This window comes from Podarcis liolepis (assembly GCF_965112155.1).
Source record: "Podarcis liolepis genome assembly, chromosome: 11".
Lineage (NCBI taxonomy): Eukaryota > Metazoa > Chordata > Lepidosauria > Squamata > Lacertidae > Podarcis > Podarcis liolepis.
The window spans coordinates 40,114,160-40,133,606 of record NC_139565.1 but is presented as its reverse complement, the minus strand read 5'-3'; the positions used below and the strand labels follow the sequence as shown (position 1 = coordinate 40,133,606).

At 42.6% G+C, this 19,447-nt stretch overlaps 1 protein-coding gene across 4 annotated transcripts in view; it reads right to left on the bottom strand.

Moving 5' to 3' along the window:
• Window positions 1–5,382: 5,382 nt before the first annotated feature.
• Window positions 5,383–19,447, bottom strand: part of HTR1A (5-hydroxytryptamine receptor 1A) — a 47,078-nt gene continuing 33,013 nt past the window's right edge. Inside the window, exons 2-3 of one of the 4 annotated variants that reach the window (XM_083465426.1) lie at window positions 8,922–9,124; window positions 5,383–8,315 (exon numbers count right to left, since the gene is read on the bottom strand). The gene's annotated coding sequence lies outside the window, so the exon portion shown is untranslated. Of the gene's footprint in view, window positions 9,125–9,178; window positions 9,201–19,447 lie in introns of those variants that run through there. The other 3 variants (XM_083465424.1, XM_083465425.1, XM_083465427.1) reach the window with 3 other exon arrangements.

Genomic DNA, 19,447 nt, shown 5'->3' with positions numbered 1-19,447 from the left:
CCACACTATTCTTTCTGTCTGAAGTGCTGGTGTGAGAGCAAATTGGATATGTGCCATTAACAAAAAAAATCCAACAACCCCAAAACTGTTCAGTTTCTGAACTGCAACAGCCACCGCAACAAATCACCCCAAAATTTATATACAGCTTAATATACCAAGTCCCTAACTGATTTACATAGAACACAATAAGATCATTAGAAAAGAATAGAAAATCTACCACACTACAACTCTAAATAGAAAGAAATACATCAACAATAACAGAAAATGACTGTACCCGCCCCATTCTTCAAAAGTGGAGCTCAGAGGACATGTCTAGTGTTGGGAAATGTATCAACTTACTCCTAGCCATGTGCCTTAGAGGTAAATGGCTGCTGATCTCTACACCTTGTAACCTGATCTGAGCTGAAAGTCTAAAGGCTGCATCTCTAGATGGGAGCCAGAACTAGAGACAAGTGAGTCTGTCAACTTTTGTTCCTCTCCCTTTCTCATTTTTCCAAACTTAAGTTCATTTCTCTACATTTCCACATCAGGTTGCATTTTTTTTAGTCCTCGTGAGACTTCATTTTAGTACAATTTTTGTTCTAATGATACAGATTTTTTTAAAAAAATGCAATTTTACCTAATAGAATCATTTTGGTGAGGCAATTTCCCCTAATGTAATGATTCTTCCTACATTATTTTCACTAATATGCACATTTCCTTGCGTGCTTTATGCATTTTTGTGCACATTACGTGTCTGAAGAACAGCACCGCAAAATTCAGAGAAGTGAGAATGCCCAAGACATCCCTGTTTTTGGTGCATACCTTCTTTCAGAAAGTGTGAATTAGGTAAACTCATCTTCAAATATGAAGTGAACCTAATTTTTCTCCCATCCATAGCCAGGACATAAACATGCATAACTGATGAACTTCAAGTCTAGATACTTCATAATTGGAACCCAACCTTCCTGCATTCCCCAACCTTTAGTTAAGTTTGGCTTTGATAATGAGGGAGAGAATCCACATAGTCTACCTTTATTGAACCTCAAATGAAAGCCAGTAATAACTTAAATGTTTTTAGGGCTTCTAAGAGCTACTCTCCCTTTCTGCAACTAAATTAACATGAACCCACATGCTCAACTGCGCTTAAGCGGGAAGCAGTTGCCATGGTTACCACGGAGGTAGTCTAAATGCAGTACAGTATATGAAATAATCAACTGAAATGACTATGTACAATACTGATGACAGCTGGGGGGAATGTAAGTTAAAAATACCTGGTAAACAGAAAAATCCCTAAGTAAAAATAAAATTCCTCAGCATTTACGCATCTGCCATCCTTGCTGTGGGACTCGGGAGTAAGGCAGGAGGAGATTAAAATAAGCATACTACAAACTCAGACAGCAAAGCATGTTTTCTGCTTGAGTGGAATTTGACACAATGTGATACAACAAAGAGCATGTAAGCAAATTGATCACATTCCAATATGGAAACTAAAATGAACTATTTGCCATGAGAAAGGGAGAGAGGGAGAGGAAGCAAGCGAGAGACACGAGGAACTTATATTTAAAAGCGGGCATTGATTACCGGAGAGAATAGAATCAGACATAATGCACTTTAGCAGTCAAGGTGAGGCATACAATACGGGCTCTTCATTCACTTCAGGGCAGATGTGCCCTTTTGTACTTTCACAATGGGGAGCAGCATCCAAGACCTTTAACAAAAGCCCATCAGGAACTGGCACTCAGCATCCCCTCTTACTGATATATATGGTCTTATTTGGTTCCATGCCCTAGATCTAAATTCTGCCGTTAACTATACAAGGAACAGGGCTCAGAACAGGAAGATGGTCTTTCCATCAGCAGGCAAATCTGAGTAACAGCTGCATTTTGTATTTTCAGAAAGGGGGAATCAACCATTGTATATTTTTATTTCTTCCCAGTCGTTGTAGCTCCAACCTGAAACTTGCAGAGCCCTTAATAGAGCTGCCTCAGTAAGACCACCACCACACCCCTGTTCTTTGTTTCCTCATGTCTAGGCTGATGAAGAGGCCTGGAGAACTCAAAAGCTAGCACAATGATTTTTTTGACATTATGGTTGGTTTAATAACAAAAATTACCTCCATTTGGATTTTTTACCCTTCTGTTCCAACACAGGTTTGGTTTTTTTCCTTCCATCAACAGTGTCCAATAGTTATTAAAAAGGAAATATTATAGATCGAAGCTCTGGCTGTTGTGTTTTAATTGTTGTAACCCAGCCTGGGACGTTACGGTGAAGGGCATGTAAACAATTACAAAAATAAATAGCAACTTCCATAGCATGACTCAAAAAAAGAAAAAAAAATAGTTCCAGAGACTAAAGGAGTGGCACAGACCACTGTTATTGTTACCAGGATTTCCCCACACTAAGTAAGGACTAAATATATTTTAACAGAAAGTTGGTCAGGTGACAAATAGGGCATAACTTGAGAGGTCCAAAGGGTGGCAACAGGAGAACGGGCCTTCTCTGCAGTGGCTCCCCGTCTGTGGAATGCTCTCCCTAGGAAAGTTTGCCTGGTGCCTTCATTATACACCTTTAGGTACCAGGCAAAAACATTCCTTTTTAACCAGGCCTTTGGTTGATCTGATTTACATACTATGCCCTTTTAAAATGTGTCTTATGGGGGGGGTGCTATTGGGTTGTTGGTACTGTCCTTTAAATCCCTAAAAGGCCTCAGTCCAGTATATCTAAAGGAGCATCTCCACCCGCATCGTTCTACCCAGACACTGAGGTCCAGCACCGAGGGCCTTCTGGCGGTTCCCTCACTGTGAGAAGCCAAGTTACAGGGAACCAGGCAGAGGGCCTTCTCGGTAGTGGCGCCCTCCCTGTGGAACGCCCTCCCATTAGATGTCAAAGAGAACAACAACTACCAAACTTTTAGAAGACATCTGAAGGCAGCCCTGTTTAGGATAGCTTTTAATGTTTGATGCATTACTGTATTTTAATATTTTATTGGAAGCTGCCCAGAGTGGCTGGGGAAGCCCAGCCAGATGGGGGCGGGGTATAAATAATACACTGTTGTTGTTGTTGTTGTTGTTGTTGTTGTTGTTGTTGTTGTTGTTGTTGTCATTGTTGTTATGAGATATTTTGTGGTTTTATATCTTGATTTTATTCTGTAACTGCCCTGAGACCCCTGGGTATAGGGCGGTATATAAATTCAATAAATAACAACAACAACCTGGGAAGCTGTTCTATTCCTTGGAGTCATCCCTGATGTGCTCACGATATATGAGTGAAGCCACTCTGATTGCAGGAGAGGGGGTTCAAGTCCCCACCCCACCCCACCTACTTCCTGCCTGAAACCCGGAAGAGCACCTGCCTGTCAATAATACTGTACTGAATGGACTGACTCCTTAAGCTGTTTCCTACAAAGAAGTGTTATGCTAGCAGTAGGGTGCTCAGAAATATAAAATCAATTACATAAAATCAATACAGTACAAACAAGAATTTACAGCATAATTACAATTACAATTATACTGGGCACGTGGGTTGTTTTACCCACAATGGTGAGGTGATGATTAATAAATTAATTTATATACCACTTAATGCCAAGATAGGCTTCTAAGTGGCTTACAAAATATAAAATCGATTACTTAAAATGAACACAAACAAGAATTTACAACATAAATAAATTATATTAATTTTTTAAAAATCTTTCTTACTAATCTTTTAAAAATTTCCACAGGTACCAATGACCATGTGTAGGCTTTAGACAAATCTGTGGCCTCTTTTTTGGTGATGTATTTCCTATCTTGGGGTAAGAGATAAGTGGCTACTTTATCAAAAATGCCTTTGTCAGGCATGCAGCTGACATGCTCCTCACCTCAGAGTCCAGACAAACTTCATTTCCTCATTTGTTCCTACGCACACAACACAGAGCCCTGTCTGGACTCTGTGAACAGCAGAGATTTTGTGGCTGCTGCATCTTCTTCATATCGTCTCGTATCTCTGCGGCATTCAATCAGATTTGAAAACGGGATTTATTTTTCAAGAGTAATGCGCTATTCCAGCTGCTTGTTTACTTCAACTACAGATAGCAATTATGAGTAGCAGGGCACAGCTCAGCAGATCTGCAGGTTGTTTTGCTAAGCGCATAGAACATGTTTATCCAATTCTACTGGAAAGAGCAGCACCTTTGGAGACCTGCACCAGCAAATTGGTATATTGTTGTGCAGGTTGAATTACTCCTCCTTTTGGCCAATGTCTGGGCAGGTAGAAAGTTTAAAAATTGTGAATGTGTGTGCACATAACTTGAGATGAGCCTGCTGGATCAGGCCAATGACCCATCTAGCCCCACATCCTGTTCTCACAGTGGCCAGATGAATGCCTTTGGGTAACCAACAAGCAGACCCAGTGTACAAGAGCACTCTCCCTTCCCATGGTTTTCAGAAACAGGGTACAGTCAAACCTCGATTGTCAAACGTAATCCATTCCTAAAGCCCATTTGGCGTCATAAATGTTCAACACCTGAGGCGTGGCTGCCGATGGGCTGCAAGAGCCAGTGTGGTGTAGTGGTTAAGAGCGGTAGACTCGTAATCTGGTGAACCGGGTTCGATTCCCCGCTCCTCCACATGCAGCTACTGGGTGACCTTGGGCTAGTCATACTTCTTTGAAGTCTCTCAGCCCCACTCACCTCACAGAGTGTTTGTTGTGGGGGAGGAAGGGAAAGGAGAATGTTAGCCGCTTTGAGACTCCTTCGGGTAGTGATAAAGCGGGATATCAAATCCAAACTCTTCTTCTCTTCTTCTGCTGCTGTCAAGTGGAAGCTGCATCGGACTTTTGGCTTCCAAAAAATGTTCGAAAACTGGAACATTTACTTCTGGGTTTTAAGCGTTTGGGAGCTAAAACATTCCAAAATAGAACTTCAGAGCGTGGGAAGTCACCCAAAAGATATATAATTTGACAATGAATATTTGGTTTTTTGGATTGCATTTTAATTTGGAATGTTTTAATGTGGTTTTTATTGGATTGTTAAAATGGAAAATTTAATACATATTATATATTTTTTTTAAAGAGGCATTTGGGAACAGAGGTTGTACTGTTATTCTGCTTCCAACTGCGGAGGCAGAACAAAGCCATCATGGCTACTAGCCATCAATTAGCCTTCTCCTCCATGAATTTGTCTAATCCTATGTTAAAGCCATCTCAGTTGGTGGACATCACTGCCTCTTGTGGGAGTGAGTTCCATAGTTAAACCATGTGGTGAAGAACTTCCTTTTATCTGTCCTGACTCTTCCAACATCTGTATTAATTCTGTGCAAAACATTTCTGCAAGTTTGTATGGACCGTTGAAAAGTGACAGAAATAACTATGTAAGTAAGGACTCCAAATGAACAACAACAACACTGTACATATTCCACACTCTTTTATTTTTAAATTTAGAACATTATATCCGGGTTTTCTCACAGAGACCCCAGAGACTCCTGATTTATAGAAATGAACCGCAGGTAATGATCAACTCACACGGGGATTACGTTTCAGGGACAGCGCATAAAGGCAAAATCACATATAGTCAAGACACATTGGATTCAATGGTGTGTGGGATTGTCAAAGTATATTTTTCCCCAGACACCCACCCCTTTTTAATTTTATTTTTGCCGAGCATGTAAAGCTGAATGTGTACAAGTTAAATGCATGTAAATTGAGAGTTACCTGTGTAGCAACTGCACTGGGATTAAGTTAACGTCCCAGTAAGGGCACAGGCTTTAGACCTTGCATGCAGAAGGTCTCAGGTTCAATTGCCAGCATCTCTTGGAAGGGCTGGGAGAGAACCCCATCTGCTATACTGGACAGCCAATGCCATCTACTTAGACAATACTGATCTCGATGGACCACTGGTGTGAAGTCAGATAATTAACTAAAGTGGGCCAAATCCTTGTTTGTTTCGAGAAAAGTATAATTACATAATGGAAAAAAAATTCTACAGTGATGTTAGGTAGTGATGTGCTTTCAAAACTTAATAAAAGCAAACAGAAACATTGCAAAACTGGAAGGAAAGAGCTAAATGATTTAAAATAGTAACAATTGTTATTTCAGCTGCAGGCATCCTGTTTTTAACCTCTTCTAAATGTGGTTGTGAGGTTCAAATACCACAATCTGTTACTGTAGAACTAGATCAGTTCATCTCCAACCCAATCTAAGAGATTATTGAACTCCAGGCAATAGCCCTCAGGAAGGAAGAATTAAGATAAAGCATATGCACCTTGATATTAAATGCTTTTATTTAGAATGAATTTCAGTAAAGCTTTCTTCAAAGCAAATGTGCTTAGAACCCAGCTTGAGACCCAGGTTTGCATTAAGTCTGGTTAGGAATACTTCAGCATGCAAGACGTGGATTTTTTAAAAATACATGCAATTTTTGAAAAAGAACTTTTCAAAACCTGAGGAAAGAGATTAAATTGATACCAATTATCCTTTCTTGTATTATTCAGGTTAGAAGTTGTGCCATTTGCTTGAACAGGGATGCGCCGATGAACCACACAAGAGCTAAATGTTGGTTGGGCCATGTATTTAATTTTCACCTAGAAAGCCTGAAATCTCTGTTACTCTGGCCCTCCACCCCAACAGAAATTCAATGACCAGATAAAATGAATTAATGTTCCAAAGTTTCTCTGCTCCAATTAAACACCATATGTTTGTTTCTTACCCTTAACCAATTAGACAAGGCCACAAGCTGTTCCGAAAAGACCTGCAAGACAGCTTGCCAAGATTCCCATTCCCGGAAAATAGTGCACTCAAGATCTGTGTGTTCTAATTCAGACTTTGTTATTATTAGGCTCTCGGTTTCTATTTACTATGGTCATGAAGAGATGAGTAAGCTATCAAATTACTGTACAGAACACATACATTTGCAATGCATAGACAGAGCCACACAGAAATAAACAAAGATATGTTATCCAATAAAGTGCAAGGATCTGATGTATTCAACAAAATAAACACTAAGGGTGGAATTTAACATTGTTCCATTGTTTAACAAAAGTTCCATCATTTCTGCTTGCCCAATAGAACAATATCCCCTCTCTTCCCCCATGTGCTCTTCTGGGGGTTCTCCTGACACCCCAGCGCCAATGGGGGCATGGGGGCACATAGGGGGAGGGAGAAGCCCCATTGCACTAGTAGAAGTCCTTGCACAGGTTTCTGCAATCAGGGCCAATTAGTTAAATCCCACCCCCTAAAGAGTATTGTGCTATTAATTTAACACTTCAGCCAATTAAACAGAGCAACATTCGATATATGTTTGGAACTGTCAAGGTTCCAGTACATATGATATGCATATGTGGTAGATCTGTGGGAAGATTCAGTCTCATTAGAAGGATCAGCAGAGGCTATATGGTATATGAAATCACAATGACCATGTTTGGTCATCGTGATTAACAATAGTTTATCATAATGAGAAAAAGTCTAGCCTGACCCCTGGCTCATGTGCTTGCCCTTCTTCTCCAATCCAGCCATGGGGAGGGGATGAGAAGCATTTTTTTCTGGTTTTGATTGAGCTCAGGTTGCTATGTTGTACAAGCCCAACAAATTGTGGTGAACCTTTAAGTGAAGTTTGTTTGAAGCAAGCCAACGTAAAGCCATAGTTTACAAAGTTGGCTTATTTCAAATAATGATAGTTAAGATTAGCCACAGTTTAGAGTTCAGTGATTAACTGAAGCAGGAAGCAACAGCCAAGCAGGAGGAGAGGGAAGCGGGCCACATGATCCTGGAGGAGGCTAGGTTGATTCCTGTCACTATAAACCATAATTTATCCAGATGTCTGAATGCAGCCACTCCTTACCAATGCAACCAGCATATTTTGTTTTGATCGAGTGCATAAAGAAATATCAAGACATTGCAAATAACTAAATAAGAGCAAAAGTCAAGATAAGATTGAGTAGGGGAAGAAGAGAGCTCCTGAAATGTTTTATTATAAAAGGATTAAACAATAGTGCAACCCTCTATTACGCCTCTTGGTGTTAATATTGAACTTGAAAGAGGGTCCACCAAGTTCCCTCCCTCTTGCCCTGCTGAAATGAGAGTTGAAAGGAGCATCCTATTGTAGTCAATAGACTAGCTTGCAGCCTGTGCTTGAAGACAGTGGGGTTGTGGTACCTATGGTAGTTTCTGCAGTTTGCAGATGTGCCTACTGGTCCAAAAAGATTGGCAGCTTCTGCTATCATGCAGCCTCAAGTATACAGGACACACAATGTACTCTCAGCTTCCATGCTGGGAAGCTGCTGTCTTCATAGATATCTTCTGTTTTTCTGATAGTGTTCTTCTAACGCTGGAGAGATTCCCATTTCAGAGAAAGAATTATCAGGCTGTGTAAAGGAGGGCAGAGAGTAGAAATAACCTTTGGTCTGGTATATGGAACCTCAACTGGGAATACATTGCAGCACTGGGAATTCAATTTGCAAAGTACATCTAAATGGGAGGGTGGGGGAACAATCAACATCCCAATGTGGTCAAATGGAGCGTGCGGATCTTGGGCATGGTAAATAAGCTCTATATAATTCTATAGCTTGTACCTAGTAACTGCCCTCCAACGGGACAGTAGTTCCTTTAACCAGAGAGTTCCTTGCAATAATTAACTAAAGCAATATCGCCACCTGCTGAATGTTTCATACATAACAATATATTCTGCTTTACTTTTCTCTAATTGGGCAGTGGGTCAAACTAGCCATGGCATGATTTGGACCCAGTGTGTTTGGTTGTGGCTTTCTTTTTTCCATTTTCGGGGTGGGGTGAGGGACAAGTAAACCATCAACCACTGCAGGAAAGGGCAATTTGAATTGGGGCCACAGAATGAGAGGGAAGCAGGTTTAACTCTTCCTCCATACCCACCAGGGCTCAGCTCCAGCTCCCCTCAAACCTGCAAAACAAAACAAAACACCAAAAACCACTTTTCAGAACAATCCTATACTCACATTGTACTATGACCAGTGATGTGTTGCTGCTTTGACCCATTTGTTCCAGGCACCAAAATGGACAGGCCTGTGGTTGCAGCCCCAGGGATAGCTCTGAGTGAGAAATTTGCTTCAACAAAGGTCCAATCTGAACTGAGTCCTTGCATGTCTCTTCCTCCAGTCCTCCTTTCCCAAGCTCCTTGGCGTAAAGAAGTAAACATTTTCTGTGGATTAGATATTGCTTGAGCTGTATCTGCTCTTGGAGCCAGTTTTAACTAGTCGGGTATCAGGGGAAAGGGCCTTTAAAGGTAAGGCAGGGGAAGAAAGAATATATTAAGGGAGATGAACATGAAATTGAAATCTCTATATTTTGGATTCTTATCAGAATTCAATGCAAAGGCATTGCAGATCACACCAAGCCACATATTAGATTTCCCGAGATCAAAATACATATGAATGAATGCATATCCCATCATTATTTATAGAACAGTAGGGGAAACTTGCCTTAAACTTTATGCAAAAGCAATGAGACAAAGTTATGTACAAACACTTCTCTGCAGGGAAATGCAAGACTGGCTGAACTTAAATATTTGGCTCATGCCATGGATTTAAAGTATTAGTGTAGTCCTTGGAGATGCACAGCAACCGCCTGTTCTGTTCTTCCAACAGAGTTCTGCAGCACATCTTAAGGATTCCTTTGGGAGTAACAGCCTCTTACTTTTCCCCCTCTCCTTTATCAGCTTTCTTTACCAGAAACATTCTCCTATATCCATGGAGAAGAACCCCAGAAATGCTAACTAGAATGTTATAACTTCATTTCCTGGGCTAGAGCAGCTCCACAGACATTGTTAATGCATTAGGTCACAGCATCATGATAGTATCAGAAGCTGAAACATTATTTGTTGGAAAAGCCCGTATTCGAGAACTTGGAGATGTTAATAAATGCCCAAAAGTTTGAATATGCCCAGCATCGCATAGCAAGAAATCCAACCAATGGTTTAGGTTAATATTCCAATTAGCAATTATTTCATGGAGTAGCCTGAAAAGTGAAAGCTGTAGGTGGCTCATAATGGGGCAGAGAAAATAAAGCTTCATTCTCAGTGGCTTAGTGGTAAACTCGGATGCTCAGGAGCTAATCATGGTCACATTCATAGCCACACTCCCTAGGAGAGTCCATAGCCATACTCGCCAGGCAAGTCCAAAACTATGCCTCCAAGGAGAGTCCAAAACTGAAGGCAGCTATTCCATTATGACATGCACACACCAAAGAAGAGTAGTACATAACATAATACTCAGTTTATTGGGACTGGCTTGGCTGCAATCCTTTGCATAGTTTCCTAGGAGAAAGCTCCACTGAACTCAGGGCGTGCATGTGACATTATGTGTGCGACACATGCATAACACGCATGATGTGACAAGCGCTGGGCCTGGCGCAACACGGCTTCCACTCAGCTCAGTGGCTGGCCTCCTCCACCCCCTCAACACTGAGGGGGCCCAGCCCTGTGCCAGCCAATTTTGAGGGGGTGGAAGGCACTTCTGCCCCTAGGAGTTGGTGCACCAGTTTCTAAGTGCAGGGGTTCGACTTGTAAAACAACCGGGAAGGAATTCACCTAAGGAGCTCTGTCTGTGTACTACAGAAGCCATTTCAAATACAATGCAGACCCTACCTATGAAGGTTGTTGCTGTTTTTAAAAAGTTGGTGACCTGGTCAACCTCAGGATTTGAACTGGGGTCATGGGACTATGATTGCATTGACTGCAATATTGTACGGGCAATAGGGGCTCTTTTCACTCACAGCATTGAAAATGTCCTCTAACTGTACAGTTTCAAATCTGTTTCTGGAATCTGAACTGGAAATTGAGTGGGCTATGGCCAATCTATTTTTTACTTGAGAGTTGTTTTGCTATTCCCACTATAAGCAGCAGAACAAATACGATAAGGAGATATCATATAATAGAACGGCACTCCTGTTAACTTTGACAAAGGAGTCTGATTCAGTATAAGTAACTGACCCATTCAGACTGGGAGAAAATGGAGAGAGTCACACAGGCAAAAGACACTCATCTATCATGGGAGTCAAGGTGGAATTCATTGCCACAGAAGCTCAGGCAGTTCAAGGTTCTTTAAAGCAACCAAAATCCATACTTTTTATTGAGTGAGCAGGATATATGCAAGTTATTGTAAGAATGGTAATTAAGCTCAAGGAGAGCTTTTTCCTGATTAATGAGAAAACGATAGTCTTGAGTTGCATTTCAAGAGAAATTCCTGCATAACCAATCCACCACCTTCTGTGCCGGGACTACAAATTGCCCTGTGTTTATGGAGTCTTTCGAGATTCAAATAGGTGTTGCTTTTTACTTGATTTCTTTCCTAGAAAGGTTTGGTGTGGTTGAATCTTTCATTCTCCTTACAGCAGAGAGAATTTCTGCTTAATTAGAAAGCTCTGTTTTCTCCACCATACCTTATGCGCTCTCTCTCTCTCTCTCTCTCTCTCTCTCAGATTCTCTGACATCTCTTTCCCACCCTTTACCCACTTCTGTGATTGTCACTTATACCTAACACCTCCATACCCCCCCCCCTCACATTTTCTCACTTTGTTTTTCTCATTTCTTTGCTTTGCCCTGCTCTCATCGAAAAGATTTCTAGGTGGAAAGAAGTAAGAGAAGTCTCAACAGCATTCACACTACTGGGTGACACACAGATGATTGTGTTAAGCACTTAAACGTAGCAAAGGAAAAGAAGAGGCACAGAGAGGCGTTTTCTTTATTTAATACATGGGTACCCAGCCTTTCCTCCATGGAGCTCAATAAGGCTTACATGGTTCTCTCTCCCCACCTGAGATATAGCAACTGGCCCAAGGTCAACCAGTGAACTTCATGACTGAGTGGAGATTCCAAACTGGTCTCCCAAACCCTACACCAACACTCAGACCACTACAGTACTTTAGGAAAGGCCATTGCTCAGTATCAGAGCATCTGCTTTGCATACAGAAGGTCCCACATTCGATCACTCGAAACTCCTGCAAAGGCTGGGGAAGAACCCCGCCTGAAACCATCGAGAGCTGGTGTCTACTGAGCTAGATGGTCTGATAGCATAAGGCAGGACATGGAATTTTCTCCTGGGTTTTGAGTTCTAAGGAAACCATAATTCCCCTTCAACTGGCACCCCTTTTGATTTGGGAAGATAAAACCCCATGGTAGTTCTTCTCTGGTGATTTTTTGGTTTTCCATTAATGATTCAATTCAAGAACCCACTAATTGCCTGGCCTAACTCAAAATAGGTTGCAGAGGCTGGGCAGATTCCTGGGCCCAGTCACATATCTAGAATGTCCTCATGTTAACCCTTGCCAAATCATCTGAATAGGCAAGGAAGGGAACTACTGAGAGCCTGATGAAGCTGCAGGGCAAAAGGTTTATTTGTAAAAAGTTTCCTGATAATTGGTCCTGCCATTATCAGCTCATAATCACCTTCAGTGCAGCCGTCAGGGTAGAACTTTAAGGCAGACATTCTAGAGCCCCACTCAGCTGAATGAGCAGTGCAGGATGACTGATTTTGAGCACATTTTGAAGGAACTGAAATAATACATCTGCTCATCTAAACAAGGTAGGCATAAAACCATTAAGTCCAGTGGGGCTGCAAGACCAGTGATAAAATCAGTTATAAGATGGAAGAACTGCCCCATGGCTCTGATTAGCAGGGGTATCTATGTGACTATGAGTGGAAATGCCAGAAGAGTAGAACAGGCAGAACCTTGGTCTCACCCATCAAGGAAGATCTTATGCCCTTCATATAACATCTCTCACCAGTCTATCTTAATTCAGAGAGCCTGGTTCTGTGGGTGATATTTCATTTGTATGAACTTTCTATTTCCTCAGGTTACTGAACTGCTATAACATTCAGCAGTATCATCACCCACAGCTATAAATTGTCCACTTACAAAGATTCAGCACTTTCCGAATTGGCTTTGAGCTCCCAATCCATTACATTTTGATGCAATATTCATAAAACATAATATTGGTTGCAATACAGGCTTCTTAATAGCAGCTGGCATCAGTGGGAAGGTTCCTTCTCTGTGTCCTGGGAGGCAGGGATGGGGAACCAGATGTTTTTTGATTATATCACCCATCATCCCTGGGGTCCATGCTGCCAATGCTTATGGAAGTTGGAGCCCACAAGCAGAACCTAAACACAACAAACACTCTCCCCGTCTGAAATTCCTAGCAACTGGCGTTCAGAGACAAATTGCAGTACCCCAATATTAGCTGAGCAGTTTTGAGCTGGAGGTTTAATAGGCTGATCTGCAACCTTGTTAACTAGTCATGGGGCCCAAGGTTAGACCAGAAGAGCTCACAACAGTGAACTTGAAGAGTTCATGCCCCTCTCCTTGAAATCATTATGAGCCAACCCCAAACTCCTATAACATTTTGGGTCAGCTGGTAATGCTTTTGTCACAAGCATCATATACCCTGTCAATGCAGTTTATCAGTGCCAGCAACAGAGAGACTTCCAATTCTTTATCCTTGGCACTTTGGACTCTGAGACGGCAGTAGCTCAGACACCAGGAACCCCAGAAATGTCACTTTCTGGGATCCCTGAGTATTTAGTGTAAACCTGGTGACGACCTAGTTCCCTGGTAACGACATGAGCAAGGACTCCTTGTGCCCGGGTCATTGGCATAGTTCACAACAGCGTGCCAGGCATATAAGTACTTTATAACCATATCTGGGGGGTTCCATATTTGGGGCATGCCCTCAGTATCCATGCAATCAGCAGAATGTGTGAAAGGGGCCTCTAGGCAAGTAAAACAGTCAGATTCCTTTTCATGTATTCTACTGAATGCACAGGTGTCAGGGGTATGGCCAGAGGAGGACACCAATATTAGGCACACCTTCACTCATACATTTATTGATCAGATGGATGAGAAGTGTTGGTAGTCCCCTTCACTAAGGGCCCAGAAAGTGGACTGAATCATAGAATCGAAGAATTGTAGAGTTGTAAGATACCCTGAGGATCATCTAGCCCAGCCCCTGGCAACATAGGAATCTTAACAACCAGTTCCCCATCCAATTCGAAACAATACTGGACCCTGCTTAGCTTTGCAGATGTGTTCTTAGGATTACAATACATGGATTGAAGACACAGGTCAAGAGTGATGCGCTTTTTCAGACTGAGGAATGTATTCCCTGCTAGGCAACCTTTTGAGGGTCACATGGCAGTGGTGGGTGGGGCCAGAGGCAAAAGGGGGGGCAACTAATATAAATGTTGCCTTGGCACACCAGGCTAGTTTCTAGGCTCCCTCAGCTTACTCCTCACCAAAGCTACCCCCTCCCCCAGAGCTCAGCAAAACCACCCCTCCTCTCTCCCATTAGACCTCACCAAACTTCTGCTTGCTGGCCGGGGCCTCTCACCGACTCACTCACTGACCTTTGTCTCTAGTTCCCTCCTCCTCACCCTCTAATACCACTGTGATGGCCCAGCAGCTCTGAGAGCCCAGTTTGTCACCAGACTGCAGGTTACAGTGCCACCTGTCAGCAACCACATGAACTGCAGTGTGGCAACATCCTTAGTAAACTATGCATTAGGAGAGAAAATTGGCGTGTGATTGCCCTAAGTTTCCAAGATCCATTTTTTTCCAGTTGGAACTAATACATTTTCTCCCTTTTACTTTAAGATCATGTAGAGAGGCTTTGCTAGGTGCCCCCCTCATGAATTTCAGAAGATGCTCTACTTAACCTAGTTGACACAGTGCTCCTTTTTTCTTCCACAATTGTTTGATTTGATATTACTGCAACTGTTTTGTCTGCTTTGGGTTTCCTTTTGGAAAGAAAAGTGGAGTGCAAAACATATTGTTTATTGTAAACAATCAATGAATGATTACGATTTATTTAATTTGTTAGTCAGCTAACCCAGGCCAATCTCATGAAGTAATGATATCTGTAGATGATTCCTCAAATGGCCTTTATAAACTGGGGTACATGAATAGAGCTGCAGCAATTATTTGTAATCTGCTACTATGTAAATGTTCTGCTTTAACTTTCAAACACTCCCATCATGTGATTCAATTCCTTTTTTTTTCCTTTTCCTTTTTTTGCTTTGTACATGAGAGTCTTTCAAGATATAAGTGAAGTGCTTTCTCTCAGCAAGCTAAATGCATTTTGCCACTGATTGAGGCAGCCTATTTCAACCACTGACAGGAAATGACCGGAGCAGTCAGGTCAGGCTGGGTGGAAAAGAACAAAATCCGTCTCATATTCAATCAGGCACCAATTACAATTTATCAGCAGGAGAGCGGGTCTGAAATGAGTTTCTTTTCAAATGGAGCTCTCTGCACACTGCCCTGGATGTGAGAATGCCTGAAAACCAGTAAATAAGCCAACGCACTTACTTATTTTCAAACAGTTTATCTGTCTGGAATTTCAGAGGGGGGGGAAACCTAAAGATTTTCAGTGCAAGGAAATTTGTCAAACCATATTTTGCTTTGTTTAGGTCTGAGCTTTTATGCTTCTGTTGATGCTTCTTCCAATTTGGGTTTGATTTGTATATGATTAGTTAAAGATGTTCAGGTCTCATTTCCAAGGACAGTAGATAGAACAGTCTGTGGCCAACTCCTCACATCCTGGAAGAACCAAATTTGAATGGAAACTGAACCAAGAGCTACAGAGCAAATCTCTTCCGTTGAATAAAGAGTTTGCGCAGAGAGCAGTAGCAGCTGGGATGGTGGAGCAGAGGTTCAGAGCTCTCACTGGTGCATCTGTGAAGCCCCAGGACCACCCAGGTAAGCTGCAGCAATGCCAGTGCTGTGAGGATGGCGTCACAACTCTACTCTACCACACCAGCAGCTACTGGTAGAGAGAGATCAATAGTCCCAAACAGTGCTGGTAAAAGCATGGTATCATAGAGTGGGAGGGGCCACGAGGATCATCTAGCCCAACCCCCTGCAGTGCAGGAATCTTCCACCCAATGTGGTGAATTTAAACATTAGCAAAGTCATATAAATAACAGAGACAGCATCTCGATAACACTTTACTAAGGAAACTAAACATAACAGCGTATAATCTGAGGCAAAATGAATATAAAGGTTTTGTGTTTCTTGGTTCAGACTTCGTACAGGGTGACATTAACCAAACACACAGAGGGGGAAACTACCTCAGACCCCCACAGCCAATCAGAGCCTGTGTTACCGCACTAGAGATCATGCCACTCTGAGTGGTTGCTAAGTGACAGCTCTGCACATACCTCTCTGGGTAGTTATCACTGAGAACTGAATTAACCCTTAAGTTATGCACTGAAGGATCTCTGCTGCTGTACTTCCAACATAGGGAACTTTCGGTCTATGTCAGTGGTGGGGAGGCTCCTGCCCACTGGCTTGACTAAGACCAGCACAGATCCCAGTTTGGCTCATAAGGTTGTGGCATCATATGTGATGTCAGGTGTTGGACAGGTAAGGACAGTGTCTACAGAGGGGAAATGTCCATTTTCAGGTGCAGTTTGAATCCAAACTGCTTCTGCAAATGGATGTCAAAGATTGGCATCAGTTGACTGGTGGTTACAGCAAGCTCCTTTAAACTGTGATAGATGGGTGGCCCCACTCACTTGTCAAAGTTGGCCCATGGAGATGAAGGAATTAAGGTATCTCACTAGCTGGATCCAGTTCCCCACCCCTGGCCAATGCCATTATAAACTAGGTGACTTTGTTTTCTATATTTCTACAACTTCCCCAAATTGTATAAAACAGCTTTTCCCAACCTGGTGCCCTCCAGACAATTTTGGACTACAGCTCCCATCATCCCTGACCACTGGCCATATTGGCTGAAGCTCATGCAAATTGCTTGCAGAAGGTTCCAGCTTCAATTCTTAGTTTAATCCTAGGGGCTGTGGAAGACTCCTGCCTAAAAGCCTGGAAAGCTGCTGCTGGGATTGACAGCAACATGGAGCTAAATGGACCATTGGTCTAATTTGGTAGAAAGCAGCTTCCTGGGTTCCTCTGCAGTCCAAAACATCTGGTGGCATCAGGCTGAGGAAGACTAGTATGAATCCATAACAACTGTAATGGATTATTCTAAAAGAAAATGAAAGCACAATTAGAACACTGTTCAAAACTCCATGAAAAGTGTGGAAATCCCACTGGAACCTCCTTTCTTCAGCTGGGTGTTTGTCGATGGATTTGCACCACATTGGATCTTAGCTTCAGAGTTCATGGGTGGCTGCTTTCGTCTGCAGCACAGCTCCAGTGGCACAAAGGGGAAATGCCTCCATTCCCAGTTGCGCCGTTTAGCTCTGCCTTGATTATTTATGTTTCTGCTCCAACACACACCCCAAATCTGTATCTTTAGACTGAAAATGTTAACCTAAGGGTTGGAGAGCAGCACACAAACATTAGAACTTTAATCCAGAGAGGAGGAAAGCAATGTGATGCTAAAAACTTTTTGTTATTTAAACTTTTTAATGTGCACTAGTGTGAAGGGAAGATTCAAACAAAAGGGACATGTTCCCATTGAAAACTTTGTTTTCATCCTGAGCAGTAACTGGAAGTAGGGCCAGCTCTCTAGGCACAAACGTCAGGAGCAGGATATGCTTAGAAGCCCAAATACTTAGGCCTCCCCAAGTTACTAAGCCATAATGTCCTTTATACAAATATGCAATCTTCTGGTCTTCCCAGTAGCCACCTAACAGTGCAAGTCAATGGACAGGCACCCCAAATATTAAATTTCCTAAGGGTAAGTCTAGTCATAGACTATTAGCCCCAGAATGTTTGGTCTTGGGTTTCACTCTTAATGAGTAAGCATTTATTTATTCATTTTTTGGGGGGGGGTTAACAAAAAAAAAAGCTGACCCAATATTTAGACATGATTTTCTTATTTCAGTGGATCATCCCATATCATGTGTCAACCTCCCACCTGTGTTTGGTTTGAGTCAGAGCTTGTCAATTTCCCCATTCAAACTCCTTTGCCTGTCTTAGCTTCAAACATTTCCTTTTACGAACAGCTTCATTTACCCCCAATACATACATCAGTGCAGACACCTGCTTTGCATCGCACACTGCCATAATATATCTGCAAGTCTATTGCACTGCGAGCAACAAGGCTTGAGGCAGGGATGGGGAAACTCAGGTCTCAAAAGCTTTTCTGTCTGGCACCTGGGACTCTCTCTAGGCCACAGGACATTCCCACCTCTCACCAGCCCTACTGTACATCCTCCACAAATGCTTTTGCCTGGCTGGTGTGTGTCCTTGAAGTGTGATGACACTTCTTGCTTGTCTGGATGGAGGGTTGTGTGTGTTTGTCAAAATCTGTAGCTTTTGCATGGCTGGGATTTAGCTTCCTGTTCAAAGGTTCAGGTAACATAAGAACATTTCCCACTCCTGGCTTGAGAGCAGGATCTCCCCTTAGCATATATGAAGCAAAGGAGACTTACATCATGCAGAGAGCTGGATGGGGACATGAGTGTTGAGTGTGGATTTGGGCAGCTTTCAGCATAGTGCCTTCTGCTGGCTTCCTCCTGCATGAGTGCCCCCTCCATGAGACCAGGTAGGCTTACCTGACAGTAACAGGCAACAGTATTTGAATGAGCCCCTGGTTTCACTGGGGCTTCTGCAATAGAGTCCTCTGAAGATAGCAGTACCACATCCTCAGGCCAGAGGTTCACTGACTCCACAGGCTCATCTGGTGGAAAGACTTGTGGGGCTGTCCGTTGCATGTCCTTCCTTTTCTGGTTCTCACCCTCAGTCCTGAAGGTGGGGGATTTGACTGCAGGATCCTGATAGCTATGCACATTTTGTCTTTTGGGGTTTTATGTTGTTATTTTGCCCCACCTACCATTGGAATATGGCCCCCAAAAGGCTGGCCAAGTTTGAATCTGGCCCTCTGATTGCCACAGGTTAAATGGAGATGTCAGACTATAAACTTGTCAATGACATTTGAGCACAACACCTCCCATTGGATCTATACTAAAGCTTTTTATTTTATTTTTTTAATCTAGCCTTGCTTTGCTCCAGCAGCTGCATTATACTTCATCACTGCCTTGCCAGAAGGCTGATGGAAGACCAGCTGCCACCATATTACAGCTGCTTAAACAGAGATGGCGTTCAACAAAGGCAACTGCTGAAGCAGATTCACAACAGGGAAAGTCATTTTTAATATGCTAGTCTTTGCTGCGTATTTTTTTTTAAGAAACTGTACATTTCTCCCGAGCGTTTTCATGCTGTTGTGCTAACCCTGGATAGAGCATCTTAACTAACAACCAGTTGCTCTTCTCTCATCTTTACTGTTTGGAACTATGCCAATGAGCAGGGTTGGGATCAGCAGTTGCCATCTTTCAGTAGCTACTGGGCCTCCAGACCCTAGTAGGGCCTACCATCAATGCTTGCCATGGGCCATCTTTTAAAACACACACACTTACTGGCTCCTCAACCGCCATCTTTGTTTTTGACAAAGCCTTGAAAGACCAGGAAGCCATTGTTAGGGGGAAATATCGCCATCCAGAGCCACCAAAGCAAGCTTCCCACGAACCCAGGAGCAGCACCATTACATGAGAGGACCCCACTTGGC